Here is a 19,003-nt window from a genome sequence, read left to right as displayed (position 1 = left end):
GTGGGCTTTACAAAGAGTGCATACTATTATGAGCAAACAACAACAACAAAAAAATAAAACACAAAACATCTTTTTACTGTTGGTTTTGTTTTCATTTCTTATGGACGTGGGCTATGTTGTTGCAAACGACAGCCCACTCTACCTGTAAAATCAGCACCCTGACACTGAGATGGGAAAAACAGAATTGTTATCTTTTTTCTGCCTTATCCCCTCTTGCAGACCCTCCCAGCTTAGCCCACAGCAATCTGCAGATTAATATTTAGTCATGGCTGATGCCTTTACTATTACAGAAAATTCATGCCACAAGAAAGAAAAGTCATAGTAATCCACAAAGAAATGCAAACCCGTGTAACGTTTACATAACCTTCCCACATGCACACAGCCCAACCTCAAGTCACATAAATGGGATTAACATTTAAAAGCAGATAACTCATAAAGCCAACAGTGGCCCCCACTCAATGCACATGCATGCTTCCTGACAGCTTGGTTTGGGGATAGGGCAAATTTGCCCCCCATCCCACCTCCTTCATAGTTGGGGGAGGGGGCATTGGTTTCCCCTCTTCATTTCTAGCTAGCTCTCTGAGGTCCAAGAAGCCTATTTGTTTTAGGTTTCAGTGCGCCCTCCATTAGGGGACGGTGTAAAAACCGGATACAGCGGGATCCTCGGGATCTTCCCGGATTCGATCGCCAACATTTCAAAACGTCATTTTTCTTTTGGTAGTCGTATACATATCAACATTTTACATCTGGCTCTTTGTAGTCCCCCAGATTCAGCAGTTAAGGTACAAAAATAATCAGAAGCAGCCCTGTTACCAGCCCTCTTTCACTTGTCACACATACCATACCTCTTACTTGCTTCCCCTCTAGCTGTGTGAGCAGGAAGGAAGCCCTCCTTGTGTTCTTTCCCCATGTGCTACTGGGCTGTAAAGTTTTGCAGGACCTGTCCTGACAAGCTTTACAACCTACCTGCGCTGCAGCCAGGGCTTAATTTCTGGGCTATAAACCTGGAAATGCTCTCCTTTTCACAGTTTAGAGGCAGAGCAGCAGCACGGTTACGGTGCTCCAACCCTTCCCTTGGCAAAAGGTAAACGACGGTTCTCATCCCACTACCATGGAACAATGCAGAAGCAGACCCAATGGGATAAATGAGTTCCGGGCGGTTTCCCTTTGGAAACAGAGCAGAACCCCAGTGTCCCCAGGTAGCATTTCTGGCTCCATCTAATAAACAGAGCAGAGTTAGAAGAGTGGCAGCTGCTTACCCTTAAACGGGAGCAAGTTAGGTGTTGCCAAATGCTCCGTTTTACACAGGACAGTCACAGCACAGATTGTCTGGTCAGACGCAATAACCACTCACTAGAATTCTGTTTCGCTTAGTTGTTGTTCCCTATTTCCCGATTCCTCCCCAGCCTTCACCACTTCCGGACTGTGAGGTTAGTGGTGTGGCCCCTCCCCGCCTCCTACTGTCTATGAATGATCTTGGCACAATCTCCATCACCTCTACCTCTCCCATTTTGTAAACCAAAGTATGGGGAGATGGGGTACGACTGCAGTACACTTCAGTTCCCCTCTCCCTCTCAGCAATAGATCTTCTGCACTTTAGAAGCAGCAGCATCAGTCCCTTGTGTGTAAAAAAACAAATGTACAGCTTTTATGGCTTCATCTGCAAGAGTTCTCTGGGTTTGATCTCTACTCAGCCTCACACTAACCAAACTAAAAAGGTGAGAGGCATGGAGGAGACAAAAACCAACCCAACCACTAGTCCAGAGCTGCCAACTGCAAGGGGTCCCAATTCTTGAGAGGGAGATTTTAGTACAAGCCCCAGCCACGTTCACTCTGCCTTGGCTCCACCCACTCTGCTTCAGGTCGTCTTTTTCTTTTGATGCAGGCGGGGGGGGGGGGGGGGGGGGGGGGGGGGGAGATTTTAAATTCTCCCAGGTTTCAACCCAATTCATGTTAAATGTGGGATATGCATGATATAAAGAAGTAAATAAATAGATTGAAACTCTGAATGTTGAACACTTGATGCCAGTGGTGTACCAGGGGCAGTGGGGGTGGATAAGTACATAAGTATTGCTACACTGGGACAGACCAAAGGTCCAACAAGCCCAGCATCCTGTTTCCAACAATGGCTCATCCATGTCACAAATACCTGGCAAAATCCCATAAAAGTTCAATACATTTTACGCTGCTTATCCCAGAAATAAGCAGTGGATTTTCTCAAAGTCATTTTAATAATGGTCTATGGACTTTTCCTTTAGGAAGTCATCCAAACCTTTTTTCAACTCTGCTAAGCTAAGGTGCTAGGGTGTCCCTATAACCAGCACCTCCAAATCACACAGTTTATATTATAAGTAATTAGTTGTATATTGTAAATTACTTATACTTATATTTAACATAGTAACATAGTAAGTGAAGGCAGATAAAGACCTTCCATATCATCATGCTGATCAATCCATAGACTGGTGGGTTGTGTCTATCTACCAGCAGGTGGAGATAGAGAGCAATCCTTTTGCCTCCCTATATGTGGTCATGTGCTGCCGGAAACTCCTCAGTATGTTCTCTATCTCAGCAGGTGGTGGTCAATGTCAAGGCGGACTTTCTCAGTCGCCATACCTTGGATCCCGGAGAGTGGCAGCTATCGGCTCAGGCGTTCTTGGACATCACGAAGTGCTGGGGCCAGCTAAGCCTAGATCTGATGGCGTCATCGGCCAATTGCCAAGTGTCGCACTTTTCAGCAGAGGACGGGACCCTCGATCTCTGGGAGTAGATGCTCTTCTCCAACAATGGCCGACACAGGAGCTTCTCTATGTGTTCCTGCCCTGGCCCATGTTGGGCAGGGTGCTAGACCGGGTGGCAAAGCATCCAGGCCGGATAATCCTGGTGGGTCCGGACTGGCCTAGATGTCCCTGGTATGCGGACTTGATCAGGCTCTCAGTGGACGGCCCTCTGCGGCTGCCAGCGGGGCCGGGCCTGTTGCATCAGGGTCCCGTGGTGATGGAGGATCCCTCCCCCTTTGGTCTTACGGCCTGGCTATTGAGCAGCAGCGTCTGAGGAAGAAGGGCTTCTCAGAAAAGGTCATCGCCACTATGCTGAGAGCGAGGAAGCGCTCTACTTCTACTGCTTATGCCAGGGTTTGGCATACCTTTGCATCGTGGTGTGAGGCAGACTCACTTTCTCCCTTCACTGCTCCAATTTCTTCAGTGCTGGCGTTCCTGCAAGAAGGTCTGGAGAAAGGCCTGTCGCTCAGTTCCCTTAAAGTCCAGGTAGCGGCTCTGGCTTGCTTCAGAGGTCACCTGAAGGGTGCTTCCCTGGCCTCGCAGCCAGATGTGGTGCGCTTTCTCAAGGGAGTTAATCACCTACGCCCTCCTCTGCGCTCGGTGGTGCCTGTGTGGAATCTCAATTTGGTGCTAAGAGCTTTGCAGAAGCCGCCTTTTGAACCCTTGTCGAGGGCATCTCTGAAAGACCTGACGTTGAAAGCAGTCTTTTTGGTGGCTATCACTTCAGCCAGATGGGTTTCCGAGATCCAGGCGCTATCATGTCGAGAACCCTTCCTGCAGTTCACTGAGGCAGGAGTGTCTATTCGCACAGTGCCTTCCTTCCTGCCCAAGATTGTTTCTTGCTTCCATGTGAATCAGCAGCTCTGCCTACCCTCCTTTCGTAGGGAGGACTACCCAGAGGAGTACTCTGCTCTCAAATAGCTAGATGTGAGACGAGTCATCATCAGATACTTGGAAGTGACCAATGATTTCCGGAAGTCGGATCATCTGTTTGTGCTGTTCGCAGGTCCTCGTAAGGGTCTGCAGGCTGCCAAGCCTAAAGTAGCACGATGGGTCAAGGAAACCATTGCAAAGATGCCGCCTATCCAGCTGAAGGCTCACTCCACAAGAGCGCAGGCGGCCTCGATGGCAGAGGCCTGGTCTGTCTCCTTGGAAGAGATTTGCAAGGTGGCAACTTGGGCATGGTCTCATACCTTCTCCAGGCATTACCGCTTGACTGTGGCTGCTCGGGCGGAGGCCCGGTTTGGAGCTTCAGTGTTGCGGTCAGGGATTTCTATGTCCTGCCCTGGGTGAGTACTGCTTCGGTACATCCCACCAGTCTATGGATTGATCAGCATGATGATATGGAAGGTAAAATTATGTATCATACATGATCAATCCATAGCCCCTCCCAGATATCTGTACTGTTTATATTCTGGTTGCATTTCAGGTTCAAGTTTAGTCTTCAGTTCCTGTTCAGGAGGACTTCGTGTTCAAGTTTTTTCAATTGGATTCTTCAGGAGTTGAGACGATTTTGTGTTACAGTGAGCTGCTGCATTCCTCTCCCCTCCGTTTTACGGGGCTGGATTGAGACCTAAATTCTGCCGGTGCTCCCTCCCGCTTCGTGCGGCTGTAGGGCAGCATTGTACCCCTCCCGCTTTGGCGGTGTTAGGGTCAGTCAGCTCCTCCCGCGGTTGCGGTTGCAGGACAAGCCAGATCCCCCCGCATCGGCGGGTGTGGTGTCCCTCCCCCGCTCCGCGGGGATGAGCTGGATGGATTCCCCTCCCCCACTTGTGTGGGGATGAGCTGGGTTAATTCCCCTCCCCCGTTTCGGCGGTGGTGAGCTGGGCAGAGTGTCCCTTTGTGGGTGTAATTCTCTAAGTGCTGAGTCCTGCGGATGGAGCTTTGATATCGACATACTGAAGAGTTTCCGGCAGCACATGACCAAATATAGGGAGGCAAAAGGATTGCTTTCTATCTCCACCTGCTGGTAGATGGACACCACCCACCAGTCTATGGATTGATCAGCTATGATTAATGGAAAGAAAATTATCAGGTATGATACATAATTTTACCTTGACAGAGTTTAAAAAGGGGTTAGACAGTTTCCTAAAGGACAAGTCCATAAACCACTACTAAATGGACTTGGGAAAAATCCACAATTCCAGGAATACATGTATAGAATATTTGTACGTTTCGGAAGCTCGCCAGGTGTCCTTGGCTTGGATTGGCCACTGTCGTGGACAGGATGCTGGGCTCAATGGACCCTTGGTCTTTTCCCAGTGTGGCATTACTTATGTTCCATCCAGTCTGCCCAACAGTCACACTCATTATCAATTCATGATTAAATCAATAATGAATGTGATATTATACACTTTATCACAAGTCTTCCTTTGTTGTTTCTGGGACATAGACCATAGATGTCCGCCCAACTCTGCCCTTGTGTTCCACCTACTAGAGTTGCCATCAAAGCCCACTCCAGCCTATCTGAATACATCTTGTCATATGTGGAACCCAGACTGTAAAAGTCTGCCCAGCACTGTCCTCAGTTTCAGCTGCTAAAGTTGCTATTGAAGCCCTTTCCAGTCTATACTAAACATTTTATTATTGTTTTATACCATCTATTTTCTAGATAGCGTTCCTCTGTGTTCATCCCATGCGTTTTTGATTTAGCATAGAACAGGTTGTATAGTTTAACCTGCCAAAGTTCTCCCTGTGGGAAGAATTAGTTTAGGCTTAGCAAATCTTCACATTTATTGTACATGAAGTGCTTTGGATAAATAAGTACCTGTATATAATATGTAAGCCACTTTGTAACCACAGAAAGCTGGTATGTCAAATCCCATCCTCTTTCCAATACTGTGCAAAATATAAAGATAGCGGGATGTCAGGGATGGGGGTTAAGGGGTGGAACTGAGGTAATTGCCCATGGCCCCCTGGCCAAAGAGGGTCCCAAGCCTACCTGATGCTGAAAAAGATACAGCTTGGTAGAGGGTTTTGGGGTCCCCTCTGAAATTTTTGCTCTGGGCCCCTGCCATGTCTTATACCAGCTGTGGTAGACATATATTCCAAAAACTATTTTTCTAATTGTGTTGGTCCCAGTCTCTGGTTTCTGCTTTCCTCTATCTTCTCTTAACTCTCTTGCCAGGGTCTCCTGTCCATTTGACATTTTTCTCTCTCCATGCCACCATCCATCTTCTTTCTGTATCCCTATCCACCCCCACCCCATCTAGCATCTTCCTTTTTTGTCTGTCCCTGTTCCTATCCTCCCCCATGTTCAGCATTTTCTCCTGTTTCCCCATCCTTCTGCATGTTCAGTATTTCCTTTCTGTGTCCCAACCCAGCATCTCTGCTCTATGTCCACGGATGGCTCAATGTGTGGACAAAGTGAGGCACTGGCTGAGAGTGCCAAGAGCCTACATCGCCCCTGCAGTGGCCAGAATATGCTCTTTCAGCTAGCAGCAGTGTGTTCTACACCTCCAGCATATGTCTCTCCATCCTCTCCATCTGTGGAAACAGGACTATATGTCAAAGGGGATGGGGTGCAGCAGAAGGAAAATGCCGGAGCTGGTGTGGGTAGTGTTAGGTGAAATGCTGCCAGGGTTTAGGAGGGGAAAACCACATTTAAAGGTAGATCAGAGGTGGAGGGAAGAATAGCTTAAGAGAGAGGGGGGGTTGTGCGCCGATAGGGGCGGGGTGCCAAACCAAAATTTGGCGCAGGGCACCATACAAAAGTTGGTTCAGGGTGCCATAGTTCCTTGAGACAGCCCTGTCTATATCCCTATTCCACCTCTTGTCTAGCTTCTCCCTTCTCTCTTCCTCCCTTCTGTTCCCTACCATGGATCCAGCATATTTCCCTCTTCCTATCTTTTCCCTCTGTGAGTACAGAATCTCTCCCTCTTCCTAGCTCTCCCCACAGTTCCAGCATTTCTCCCTCTTACCTCAGGGTCCAACATCTCTCCCTCTTCCTTCCTCCTTGGGGCCTTCAAACTTGGCTTTACTGCCAAGGGTCACCAGAAGTGGCAGCGATTAATGTAGGCTGCTTCTGGATTGCCTTGGGGCCTTCCCTCTGCTACATCTTGCCTCCTCTGACTTAACTTCCTGTTTTCATGTGGGAAGATGCAGCAGAAGGAAAGCCCCAGGGCCAGCTGGAGGCATCCTATGTTAATCAGTGCCACTGCTGGTGACCCCTAGCCGTAAAGGCAAGTTTGAAGGACCAAAGGAAGGAGGGATGAAGAGAGAGAGATGCCAGGCCACGGGGGAGCAGGAAAAAAAACAGGAAATAATCAGTGGGTGATTTTAAAAAATGGCTCTTAATTTGGCAGGTTTTATTTCCTGTCAGCCACTGACCTCCCCTCCACGTTGGCCAAAAAAACATTCAGCTGGCCATGCCATATGCTCACAGTTTGAAGAACTACAGAGTGGCAGCAGCAGAGGAGATGGGAAAGGGAAATGGGACTTGATATACCACCTTTCTGAGATTCTTGCAACTACATTCAAAGCGGTTTACATATATTCAGGTACTTATTTTGTACCAGGGGCAATGGAGGGTTAAGTGACTTGCCCAGAGTCACAAAGAGCTGCAGTGGGAATTGAACTCAGTTCCCCAGGATCAAAGTCCACTGCACTAACCACTAGGCTACTCCTCAGGAAAAGGGAAGAGATGGGAAAGATGTTAGATATGATGAGGGTGAGGAGGGAGAGATACTGGGCACCTAGGGGGTAGGGATGGGGCTGGACATCAGATGGAATAGGGAAGTGATGGGGAGAGATGCTGGACATAAGGAATATAGAATTAAGAGAATGAGAGATGCTGGACACAAGAAGTAGGGAAAGGAAGGGGAAATACTGGATTAGGAGGATGCTGGACTACAGGGGAAGTGGGTAAGGGAAGGAAATGCAGGACACAAGAAATGAAGATGGAAGGGGATAGGGAGAAAAGAGTGAGAAGGGGAATGGAAGCTGTAGGTAGATGCTGTACAAAATGAGAGATTAAAGACTGAATGGTGACGAGGGGTGAAATCTGAGTAAATAGAGAAGCATTAAAACAAACAAAAGAAATCTGGAAGTGAAAGATCAATGTCCAAGATTGTTGCAGGGGAGGATGTGAAAACATGAGGAGTGAAAAGAAATGGCAAATTTGATAGGAGACCTGGCAACAGATTTAAGAGAAGAAAGGCAGAGGGAAGCAGTTTAGTGATTTGAATATGTCAGTTATATGTCAGTTTTAGAATTTACATTTTTTGTTGTTGTTTTGTTTATGAGATTCTGGATATATTGCTTATCTGTGCTTCAACCAAAGTGGTTTACATATTACATAGAGGTACAGTAGGTATTTTCCCTGTCCATAGTGGGCTCACAATCTAAGTTTTATTCCAGTGGCACTGGAGGGTTAATTGACGCTCAAGGTTACGAAGTGCCAAAGTGGGAATCAAACCTGGTTCTCAGCCCACTGAGCTAACCCTTTGACTACTCCTCCACTCCTCTTTGTTTTGCATAGTACAAAAAGAAATGCATTACTGTTTCTATTTCTCTGGTACTGTATAGGAGCCAACTTTTCAAAATTATTGGGGGTGCTAAGCCCAATGGAAATAACCCCTCCCTGGACACATACAAGGAATTTTCTCAATATTGGGGGTGCTCAAGCACCCACAGCACCCACAGAGTCGGCTCCAATGGTACTAAATGCAGAGTACAACTCTTGAGGTTTCAATTTAATTCTTGTCTACGTATTGTCACCACTACCACCAGGGTGCCCACTCTGGCTGTAGGGACAGAGCCTGCCCCTTTGCCATGGGAAGCCTCCAACACCTTTTGGGCCTGTCAGTATGAGGCAAACACTGAGGCCTGTTCTTTAATATACAGTTTTCTTTAATGAGTCCAAAATAAATTAAAAAAAAATACTCTTCTTCATATGATTACACTTAATCAGTCGATGAATGCTTCTTACAAACTTAGAATTACTTCCACTCAGACCAATATTACAAGTCCCATCTCCAGGCCAGGTGGCCAGACAGGTACAGAAGATGATGGTGAATGCTAGAAGGATGCTTGGGTGCACAGGGAGAGGAATGGCCAGTGATGATGTCCCTGTATAAGACTCTGGTGAGACCTCATATAGAATATTGTGTACAATTCTGGAGACTGTACCTTCAAAAAAGATATAAATAGGATGGAGTTTTTCAATGTTTCTATGTAAAATTCAAGCACAGTTCAGTTGCATTCAGCTACATTTCCGAAGTCCAATCTCTTCCAGCATTATGGGCTGATGCTCAGTACGGAACAGCACCAGAAAATACTGCAGAACCAGGGCACAAAAATAACTTCACAATGTACAACGTTAACAGTCTGCAAATTATATGCACTGTGCGAGGGGGAGGAACGTGCCTGGCACATGCGCACAAGAATTTTGCAGTAAGCAAACTGCCTTTTCACATGTTACAGAGAACTGAGTGTTTTTTATTTAGTATGACACAAACATGAAGCAAGAAGCAGTATATATTTGAAATCCTGTTGATTGGGCTGTGATTGGCCCAGGAGCTCATCTCATTTGGATTTTACTGGTTTTGAGTTCAGTTTCAGCCTGGGAGGAAAGAGAGACAGATCTCTTTGCTGAGGCTCTGTGAACAGTTATATATCCTGGCCTTCTCAGGTACTGTTTAGACAGTATATAGATGTGTAGTTAGTGTTATAATTGATCAATTTTTTCAGTTACCTGTTATTGTTTGCCGATTGGACATTTTTTTTCTTCATTATTCCAGTGTGATAATAAACAAGTTTGTTTGTTCTTCCTGTCTGGACGGATAAAGAATCCTGGTAATTTGAGTGTTGGGTCTGTGAGTGCTTTCTGGGAACTGTGGAACCACTGGGAGTGTGGCTGCAGTAACCTAGAAAACACTGGGGATAATTGGAGAGTGGGAGACTCGTCCAGAGGCGGTTGTAATCCAGTCGATGGGAGGAGGGTGCTAGTGTAGAGCACAAGCGGCAGGTGCAGGTGGATCTGAGCTGTGCTGTGGATAGACTCTCTAAGTGGCCGCGGGGTAACCCTAGGTGGGTGGCTAGGCATTTCATGACATGGCCTTCCCCCACTGTGCTGCTGCATTAGACTAGCTATGGGGCCTTCCATTCAACCAACCGTCCCCCACTGTGCTTTCCTTTCAATCAGCCCTTTCCCACTATGATTACAGCATTCATAGCACAATTCTCTGTAACCCTGCTCCCCCCTCAGACTCCCATGCCCATTAAGGTTCCTTCTCCCTTTATCTCACAATGCAGGAGAACAAAGGTATACACAGATATGCCAAGTCACATACATTTGGTGTGTGAAGCACGCATCGGGCCCCGATCTCCAGTTCACATGCCATAGCCCCCTCCTCTCACACATAGGGGAAAGACTGGAGTCCCTGGACCTACCCAAACAGTTTGGGTAGCTCTGGGGGCTCTGAGCTTTCCCCAGTTCGCGAGGAGAGGGCTTTGGCATATGGTTGGGCAGCAGCGATCCCCCAATCGCTGCTTCATGTGCCAGCTCCACGGTTCTAAACGGTGGCTGCAAACTCTCACAAGACTACCGTGAAAGGTCGTTGCCTCCATTTTGAGCCTCGGAGCGGCACGGGCAGCAGCATCTGGGGATCGCTACTGCCCGACCTAGTACCTTAGATCACCAGGGCTTCATGGGGTTGTGTGGGGTGGGGGTAGCAAGGAGGAAGAGAGATGCTGCATCAGGGAGGGCAAAGAAGGAGAGATGCTGCATTGGGGGGAGGGAAGGAGGGAGAGGTGCTGCATCGGCTGGTAAGGAGTGACAGAGGTGCTACATTGGTGGGGAGGGGGTAAGGAGTGAGAGATGTGCTGCATGGGGGAGGCAATGAGGGAAAGAAGTGCTGCATCGGGGAGACAAGGAGAGAGAGAGGTGCTGGACAGGTAGCGAAGAGAGATCCAATGAGGGGTGAGGAAGAAAAAGGGCACAGAGGGGGAAAGAGGTGCTGGGCTTTTTTTTTTTTTTTGGGGGGGGGGGGACAAGGAAAGACAGAGGTGCCAGGACCTGCAGAGAAAGAAGGAACAGGGAGAGGTGCTGGTCCTGCAAAGGGTAGACAGGAGCAAGGAAGAGCAAGGAACATGCTACACCACTGGTGGGGAGGGGGGCAATGGGAGGGAAGAGAGAGGGATAGGTGCTAGCCAGGAGAGAGAGACAAGAGGGAAGGAAGTGAGAGAGAGAAAGGCTTTCACATGGGGGGAGGGGAATAGGGGCATAAAGAAAGGAGATGCTCTTCATGGTAGGAAGACAGGGGTGATGCTGGGTCAGATAGATAGGGACACAGAGAGAACTGGAGAGAAAAGAAGTGCCAAATAGACAAGACCCTGGCAAGATAGTTGAGAGAAGAAAGAGACTAGGATCAATAAGAAAAATAAAATGACCAGACAACAAAGATCAATTTTGGAATGTTCACCTGTCAGAACTAGTTTTAGACATGGCTGGGGCCTGCGAGAAAACTCTCACTCATTGGCCTTCAGTCTCCAACATTGTGGTGGTAAATCTCCAGCATTGGGATGGGCCACCCTTGGCGGCTCTGTATACAACCAGTCTGGGGACTCCACTCAGACCTGCCAAATCTCCCACATTCAGCAGGAGACTCCCGCTTGGGAAGTGTCCTGCTGAGACACTTCCCATACTGCCACCACCGCTGCTGCTTCTCTCGATGAGCAGCAGTGGCTGTGACAAAAAAACAAAAAATGCAAGTGTGGGGCCGCAGCAGCAGCAGCCTTCTGGCATGCGCTGTCTGCTCTGCTGGTCCTCTGCCCCCGGAATGGGAAGTTGATGTCAGCGGGGGCAGAGGATCAGCAGAGCTGACAGCGCATGCCTGAAGGAGAAGCAGCAGTGGCCAGGAAACAGGTACTGGGTGGAAGGGAATGGGGGAAAGGACACGGAGAGGGAGGCAGGAGGTGCTGAATAGAGAGAGCAGAGGGGAGAAAATGGTAGAAGAATGGGGATGCTGGATGGAAGAGGAGTACAGAGAGAGATGAGTGGAAAGATGGAGAGAGAAAGATGGGACATGGAAAAGGGCAGGAGAGAGAGAAGTTGCTGGGGAGAAGGATGGGGAGAAAGGGGGAGACCCTGTCTGGATGGAGAAAGAAAGAAAGAGGGGAGATGCTGGATGAAAGGAAGGAGAGAAAGAGGGAAGATGCTGGAAGGATGGGGCAGAAAGAGGGAAGACGGATGGAAGGGTAGGGAGAAGCACTGGAAGGATAGGGAGGGAGATGGGACATACTGAATGGAAAAGGGTAGGGGGGAGAGAGAGACACTGGATGGAAGGATTGAGCAAAAGAGTAGATGTTGGATGGAAGGATGGGGAGAAAGAGGGTAGACACTTTATAGAAGGAATCATAGAGAAAGGGGAATACACTGGAAGGATGGGGAGAGAAAGGGAGGAGATGGATGGAAGGGTAGGGAGAGAAAGAGGGGAGCTACTGGATAGAAAGGGGGGAGGATAGAGATAGTGAAAAACTGGAGAATAAGAGGAAGGGAAATGGGGAGAACAAGGTTGAGAAAAAAGATGAAAGGCCATAGGTAGATGAAGTAATAAGAGGGGCGTTAAAGACTGGATAATAAGAATTAATTAAACCTGGACAGAGAGAGGCAGAAAAATAAATTGAAGAAAACAAAGAAAAAGGAGAGAGAAAAATGACAAATGGACAGGAAACCCTGACAAGAGAGCTAAGAGAAGACAAAGGAAAGCAGAATCAAGAGACTGGGACCAACACAATTAGAAAAAGTAAATGGACAGACAACAAAGGTACAGAAAATAATTTTATTTTGAATTTAGGATAAAGTAATGTGGTAGCTCTGTTAATAAAGGTTAATAAATGCAAATAAAACACAAAATAGAAAATAAGATGATACCTTTATATTGGACTCGTTTTATTACATTTTTTATTATTTGTGTATTTTATTCATTCTTATATCCCACAACTATCCAAAAACAGGTTTTGGTCCAATATGGCTTACAATTTTCAGTTAGTATATGATTCACTTTTGTATTTACTGTTACATAGCCTTCAGAGACCAACACTTCCTTCCTCAGGTCAGGAGAGGATACCATAACAACAGTATACTGTCCTTTTTTTTTTATTTTCTTTATTCATATTCAGATATACATTTACATAATATAAATGCAGGAAAATATTAGTAAATTAAACGTATCAAGTAAATAATTTTAAATGGAAAAATACTTCAAATTTCATTCACTATTTAAGTTCAAGATACAAGAAAAAAAAAACCAAGAAGGAAATCAGAAAACATCTGTTATCAAAAATGAGGAAGCAGAGCACACTACCGATCAGCGGTTTCAGCTATCTATGGGAGCAACTGAGGTCGTTTCGACCTTGCCTCTTTCTTTAACAGTAATAAATTGCAACAGTTTCACGGGATCAAAAAATACATAGTGTACAGAGTTTAAGGAAATTAAACATCTACATGAGAATTTCAAGGAAAAAGTGGCTCCTAAAGCCAAAATTCGCGATCTTAAAGCTATAAATTCCTTTCTTCTTCTCTGAGTAGACCTACTCAAATCAGGAAACACCTGTATCTTAGAACCGCAAAATTGTTGTGCAATATGTCTAAAATATAGCCTCAGTATATTGTTCCTATCGGTCTCGAAGGCGAAGGTAACCAACAAAGTTGAACGCTCAGTAATAACATCCAATGAAGATTCCAGTATGGCAGTCGAATTTTGATCTAAGTTTGGAGATACATTGGAGTTTTTAACACCAGTAACATAATACGCTTTCACAACAGGAGGAACTAAGTCTGGCGAAAGCCCTAAGACTTCCAGAAAGTATCTTCGCAACATCTCTGTTGGAGGAATCATCGGAGACCTCGGAAAGTTCAAGAATCTTAGGTTATATCGCCTTAGTAAGTTCTCAAGATATTCAACTTTGTTGCGCATCTTATCCTTATCAACCAAAACAGTTGCGATAGTACTTTGAAGTTTTTTAGTTTCAAAATCATGCGACTCACTTGTCTTCTCTAGTTTTTCCACCTTCTTCGACAAAGAAGAATGCTGTTGTTTGACTTCGGTTATTTCCACTTTGAAAGCATTAGAAGATTGAAGCAGGGTCGAATTTAACGCCTGAATCGCGTCCCATAGTGTCTCCATTGTAACAACGGCCGGTCTTTTCTGTCCACCCAGACTCTCCGCCGGAGTCGCCAGAATGGGGGATGGTGAGGAAACCACCTCACTTAAACTCCCTCGCGCTGACAAATTTTCTGGGGTAGAAAACCCAGCAGGGCCTCCTATGATTTCCAGGCCTTCCGTCTGGAGTTCTCGTGCTGGGTTTACTCTTTCCCCGGGTCTGGCTGTCGGAAAAAATTGAGTAATTTGATCTTGTGGGACAAACTTTAATTAAAGACAAAAACTTCACCTTGAGACGCCTGGAATACTTGGAAAATTACTCAAAGAGACTGACTTTGCGTTTTATTTTCCTGAATCATGGGAAGAAGGGTGCCCAGGGAAACCATCCTGAACTTTTCTTGGATTAGGAATTTGTTCAGGGCTCTTAGGTCTAGGATGAGACCCACCCCCCTTTCTTTTTCTGCACAAGGAAGTACTTGGAATAGAATCCCTGCCCTTCTTCCCCTGGTGGAACGGGTTCGACCACATGGGCCTTTAGAAGGGCAGAGAGTTCCTCTGCAATTACCTGCTTGTACTTAGAGCTGAAAGAATGGGCTCTCGGTGGACAATTTGGAGGTTTGGAAAGCAAATTTAGGGTGTATCCGAGCTGGACTATTTGAAGAACCCATTGGTTGGAGGTTATGAAAGGCCACCTTTAGTGAAAAAAAACATTAACCTCCCCCCAACCGGCAATTTGTCCTGGGCGGACACTTTTACTGTGGCTATGCTCTGCTGGAGCCAGTCAAAAGCTCATCCCTTGCTTTTGCTGGGGAGCAGCGGGGCCTTGGGCTCACACTGTTGACGAGAACAAGCATGCTGGGGCTGAGCCTGAGTAGGCTGGCAAACCGCAGGAGTGTACCTATGCCTGGAATAGAAATAAGGGGCAATCAGCAACCTACCACAATACCTCCTGAATGAGGAGGCAGTTGCAGAAGACGCCTGGCAGGAGAGAGAAGACATAGCATCAGTGTGCGTCTTGATTTGGTCAGCGACCTCCTCGACCTTCTCTCCAAACACATTATCCCCCCCAGCAAGGAGCATCCGCCATCCTCTACTGGACAAAATGGTCCAGGTCAGAAACACGCAGCCATGAGAGTCTGCGCATTGCTATACCTTGGGCAGAGATCCTGGATGCCACGTCAAAAGTGTCATAAGTGCCCCTGGCCAAGAACTTCCAACATGCCTTCTGCTGCTTGACCAACTGGCAAAATGACTCGGCCTCCTCCAGAGGGAGCGCACTGACCAAGTCTGACAGCTGCTGCACCGAGTTCCGCAAGTGGACGCGCATGAAGAGCTGGTATGACTGAATACAGGTGATGAGCTTAGAGGCCTGATACATTTTTCTCCCAAAAGAGTCCAGGGTTCTAGCTTCTCCACCTGGGAAGCCGAGGCATAGACCTTAGTACTCCTGTTTTTTTTGAGAGCGGCATCCACCACCATGGAGTCGTGGGGTAATTGAGACCTCACCAACCCAGGTTCCCTGTAGATTCAATACTGGCTGTTGATTTTCTTGGGGATGCCCAGTTTCTAACGAGGACTGCCTTGAGTACCTTGTGGAGAGGAGTCGTCACTGCCTCCTTAGGAGGGGAGGTGTAGTCCAGGACCTCAGGTATCTTGGCCCTGGGCTCATCCTCCACTTCTACGGGTAATGGAATGGCCTCTGCCATTTCCCATACAAAAGAGGTGAATAAGAGGCTCTCAGGTGGAGTCTCCTCTCAGGTTGAGGAGAGGGCTCAGAAGGGATCCCATAGGACTCATCGGAGGAAAAGTACCTGGGATCCTCTTCTGATTCCTATGAACACTGCTCTTCAGTATCAGACAGCACTTCCCTCAGGGATGTCAGCGACTGGGCCTACCTTGACGTCAAGGACCCATGCCCTCGAGAACAGTGTCGAGGAGCTGGCTCCCATCTCGACTCTGGTGGTTTACTCTACCAACATTGAAAGGGTACCGGCCTGGGTGGCTGTCGATACAGGGGCCACAAGTGGCGCCGGCATCGGAGGCCGCACCACAGGCTGAGGGCCAGGTGGGGCTGCAGCGGAAGATGTGGCAGGCATAAGTACCCCCGATGCCGATGCACATCACTGCATGAGTCCTTCAAGAAGCTCTAGGATCAAGGCCTGAATGTGCTCATCGAAGGTCACTATCAGTAAATATGGGGTCGGTTGGATCTTAGGTTGCAGAACTGCCGGGGCTGATGCGGGAGCTGGATCCCAGCTGTTAGGAGATGCACGCATCAGCACCTCCTGGATAGAGGTAGAGCAGTCCTCCTGGTGTCAACACTTTTCGGGCGCCGAATTCCTCGGTGCCCCAGAGCTCCCAGTACCGAGTGCCGATGGAGATCGGGGATGGTGCTTCTTGGCCTTCGTCCGATGCACGTCACCCACACTCCTCGGTGCCGATGAGGACAACGTTGAATCCTCACGTCGCCTTGGGATGGACGGTCCCAGGTGGCCTGCATAGCAGGAGGCCTCAAGACAGGTGGAGACCCACTCAATGCCTTACTGCTCTCAGTGTCTTGGGGTCTCACAGCAGCCATTCCTACCGTGATTCCTGATGCCAGTGCAGCACTTGACGTCGACGCCTCCAACCTCGATGCTGATGTTAAAGAACCGGACCTGGCTCAAAAAATCTTCTCGCGTTGAGCCTCTCCGGAAATTTGGGTCCTTTTCTTCATAAGAAGACAAAGGACACAATTGGCAGGGCTATGGTTGGGCCCGAGGCACTGTAGACACCAAGAATGGATGTCTTTTCCCGAGATGGTCCGGTTGCACCTAGTACAATGTTTGAAGCCACTGGGAGTCTTCGATGACACGGAAGGAAAAATGGCTTCGGCGAAATTAAAAGTCGCGATAGTGCCTAAAAAAGGGGAAGAAGGCTTGAAAAAGAGACCCGACCAAGCAGGCCTAAATCCAACCCATGCCGAAAAAGAAAAGAAACTTAAAACGCGGGCAAAAAAGATAGGGACCATAAGGGATTTTTTAAAAACAAATTGAAAAAAATAAAGAGAAAAAAGTAAAAGCGGGTAGCAAACACCACCGAAAGGCTCAAAAATAGCTCTCTCCCGGATGTGTGAGGAACAAGAGAAAAAAGCCGCTGCTTCTCACACAGAGAAAACAAAACTGAAAGGCATGGCTACGCTGCGGGTCGAAGGCACTCGCACATGCGCGTTGGAGCACTGCTTGCACTCCAGAAAGCTCTTGTTCTTTTTTCTATGGCATTTTGCTGACCCAGGCGACGCGGGATGCATCTACCCACTTGTAAGCTTGCTTGTTCTTGGAGAAAGGGGATATCCGGTCTGGTATTGCAATGGGGCTAGAAGAACAACAGGGAGTCCCTGCTACCAAAGCCATGACTGAACTAAGAGCACCAGGGGTGGGATATGGAGAGGCCCCCCTGGAAGCGGAACAGGAGAAGGCCTGTTCAGTTTCGGAGGTGAATTGCTCTGAAAACTGAGAAAGAGGATGGACAAGGGGGGGACAAGCCACAACCCCTTATTGTTCTGCCAGATGGGATGGGTGGAAGAGTGTAAAAGAATGGACAGTTGTAAATAGTTCACTATAAGCTGTTGTTTGCCTTTTGCAGTTTTTAGTAAAATCAACTAAAAAAACATCAATGGAGTGAGAATGAAATTCTTTTACTCTAGTACTAATATATCAGAGCATCTGAAGAGTACTTTGAAACACCACGGCTTACCAGGATTTAGTCTGGTCCCGGCCTGCACCCAGCTCAACATCTGATCTGTTTTGTATATCCTGGTCCTGTGTGCCCGACCAAAAGAGCTTAGGTGGTGCCTGTGAACTAAGTGAGGGAGCCCAGGGTTACATAAACAAAAACTCTTTATTATTGTATTTGAAAATACAGCAGCCTGGTGCTTCACAGGCTTATTACTATACCAATAAAGTCTACTGCAAAATAGAGGGGAAAATCTTAATAGGGCTGGCTTCTTGCCAGGCCCAACACACTGTGCAGCAAATTCAAATAGTCACAAACAAACAAAAAAAAAACCCCACAGGCCTGATTCCAGCCTGGACACGCAGGATCCGGATCTTTAAAATGGGTCAAGGAAAGAACTTTCTACCCTGGCAGTTTTCCACATATAGACTGTGAAGACATAGGTTTGATGACTGCTCCTCTACTTTCTGACATGTTTATAGGCTGGGTTTTTATCTGTACTGCTTGAAACCTGCCCTTCTCTACTGTGTACTGGAGAATCTGGCTCTTTAACGCAGCCCAGGGAGGGAGTTTCTTTAAAGGGGACCGGCAATATCTTATTCACTCCCTCACACTAGGCAAATAACCTATTTGAAAATTTCCCATCCTCACAAGTAAGAGCATGCACTGATGATTTTATGAGTTTGTGTGGTTATTGGGACGTACTATTTTGTTTTGAGTACAGCTACCCTTTGCTGCCCCCCCCCCCCCCCCCAAGTTACTACACTAGGCGAGCAACTACTTTTGCCTAATGGTTAAGCTGACCCTGGCTAGGAAACTGGGCAACTAAATGGCAGTTGAAATTTTGTGTGAACAACTGCAGAGGGATGCACATAGAGAAAAATAATCCCAGTTGCAGGTACAAAATGCTGGAATCACTTTGGAAAATATGTTGACATTTTCAGCCTATTGTGTCATGGCTGCTAAAAAAGCTAATAAAATGTTAGAGATTATTTGAAAAGGAATAGAGAGCAAAACTGATACTATTATTATGCATCCAAACAGGTCCCCTGGTGTGACTCCACCTTGAATGCAATTCTAGTCATTCTGTCTCACAACAGACATAGTACAACTAGAAAAGGTTCAGTGAATGACAAACATCTCTCTATATAAAACGCACCTCCAACGTTCGAATGAAGCCTCACTTAACCAACGTTCCAAAAGTGAAGGGGGTGAGATCGCTTTGTGTTTGCCCCGCCCACGCGTCAAACTTGATGTCGAGGGCGGAGCACTGACAGTGAATGAATGGCATCTCCAAGGGAGATGGCCGAACGGTTGCCACGCGACGAAACGCATCAGAAAACCAACCAACCAAAACCATAAGCATCGGAATAAGGGAGGAGACTGACCGCAAACAAACACATTCAG

The 19,003-nt window shown here is 47.2% G+C and overlaps 2 protein-coding genes across 4 annotated transcripts in view; both read right to left on the bottom strand.

The window, feature by feature from the left end:
- LOC115465867 (retinol dehydrogenase 16-like) overlaps positions 1-1,421 on the bottom strand; it is a 66,880-nt gene extending 65,459 nt beyond the window's left edge. For 2 of the 3 annotated variants that reach the window (XM_030196667.1, XM_030196668.1), the window contains exon 1: positions 1,260-1,421. The gene's annotated coding sequence lies outside the window, so the exon portion shown is untranslated. The remainder of the gene's footprint in view (positions 1-1,259) is intronic. The other variant, XM_030196669.1, reaches the window with a different exon arrangement.
- The window catches only part of LOC115465869 (retinol dehydrogenase 16-like), a 261,639-nt gene that overhangs the window by 132,336 nt on the left and 110,300 nt on the right, over positions 1-19,003 (bottom strand). The window lies entirely within an intron of this gene.

This window comes from Microcaecilia unicolor, chromosome 3, assembly GCF_901765095.1.
Source record: "Microcaecilia unicolor chromosome 3, aMicUni1.1, whole genome shotgun sequence".
In the NCBI taxonomy this organism is placed as follows: Eukaryota; Metazoa; Chordata; class Amphibia; order Gymnophiona; family Siphonopidae; genus Microcaecilia; species Microcaecilia unicolor.
This window is presented reverse-complemented; position numbering and strand designations above follow the sequence as displayed.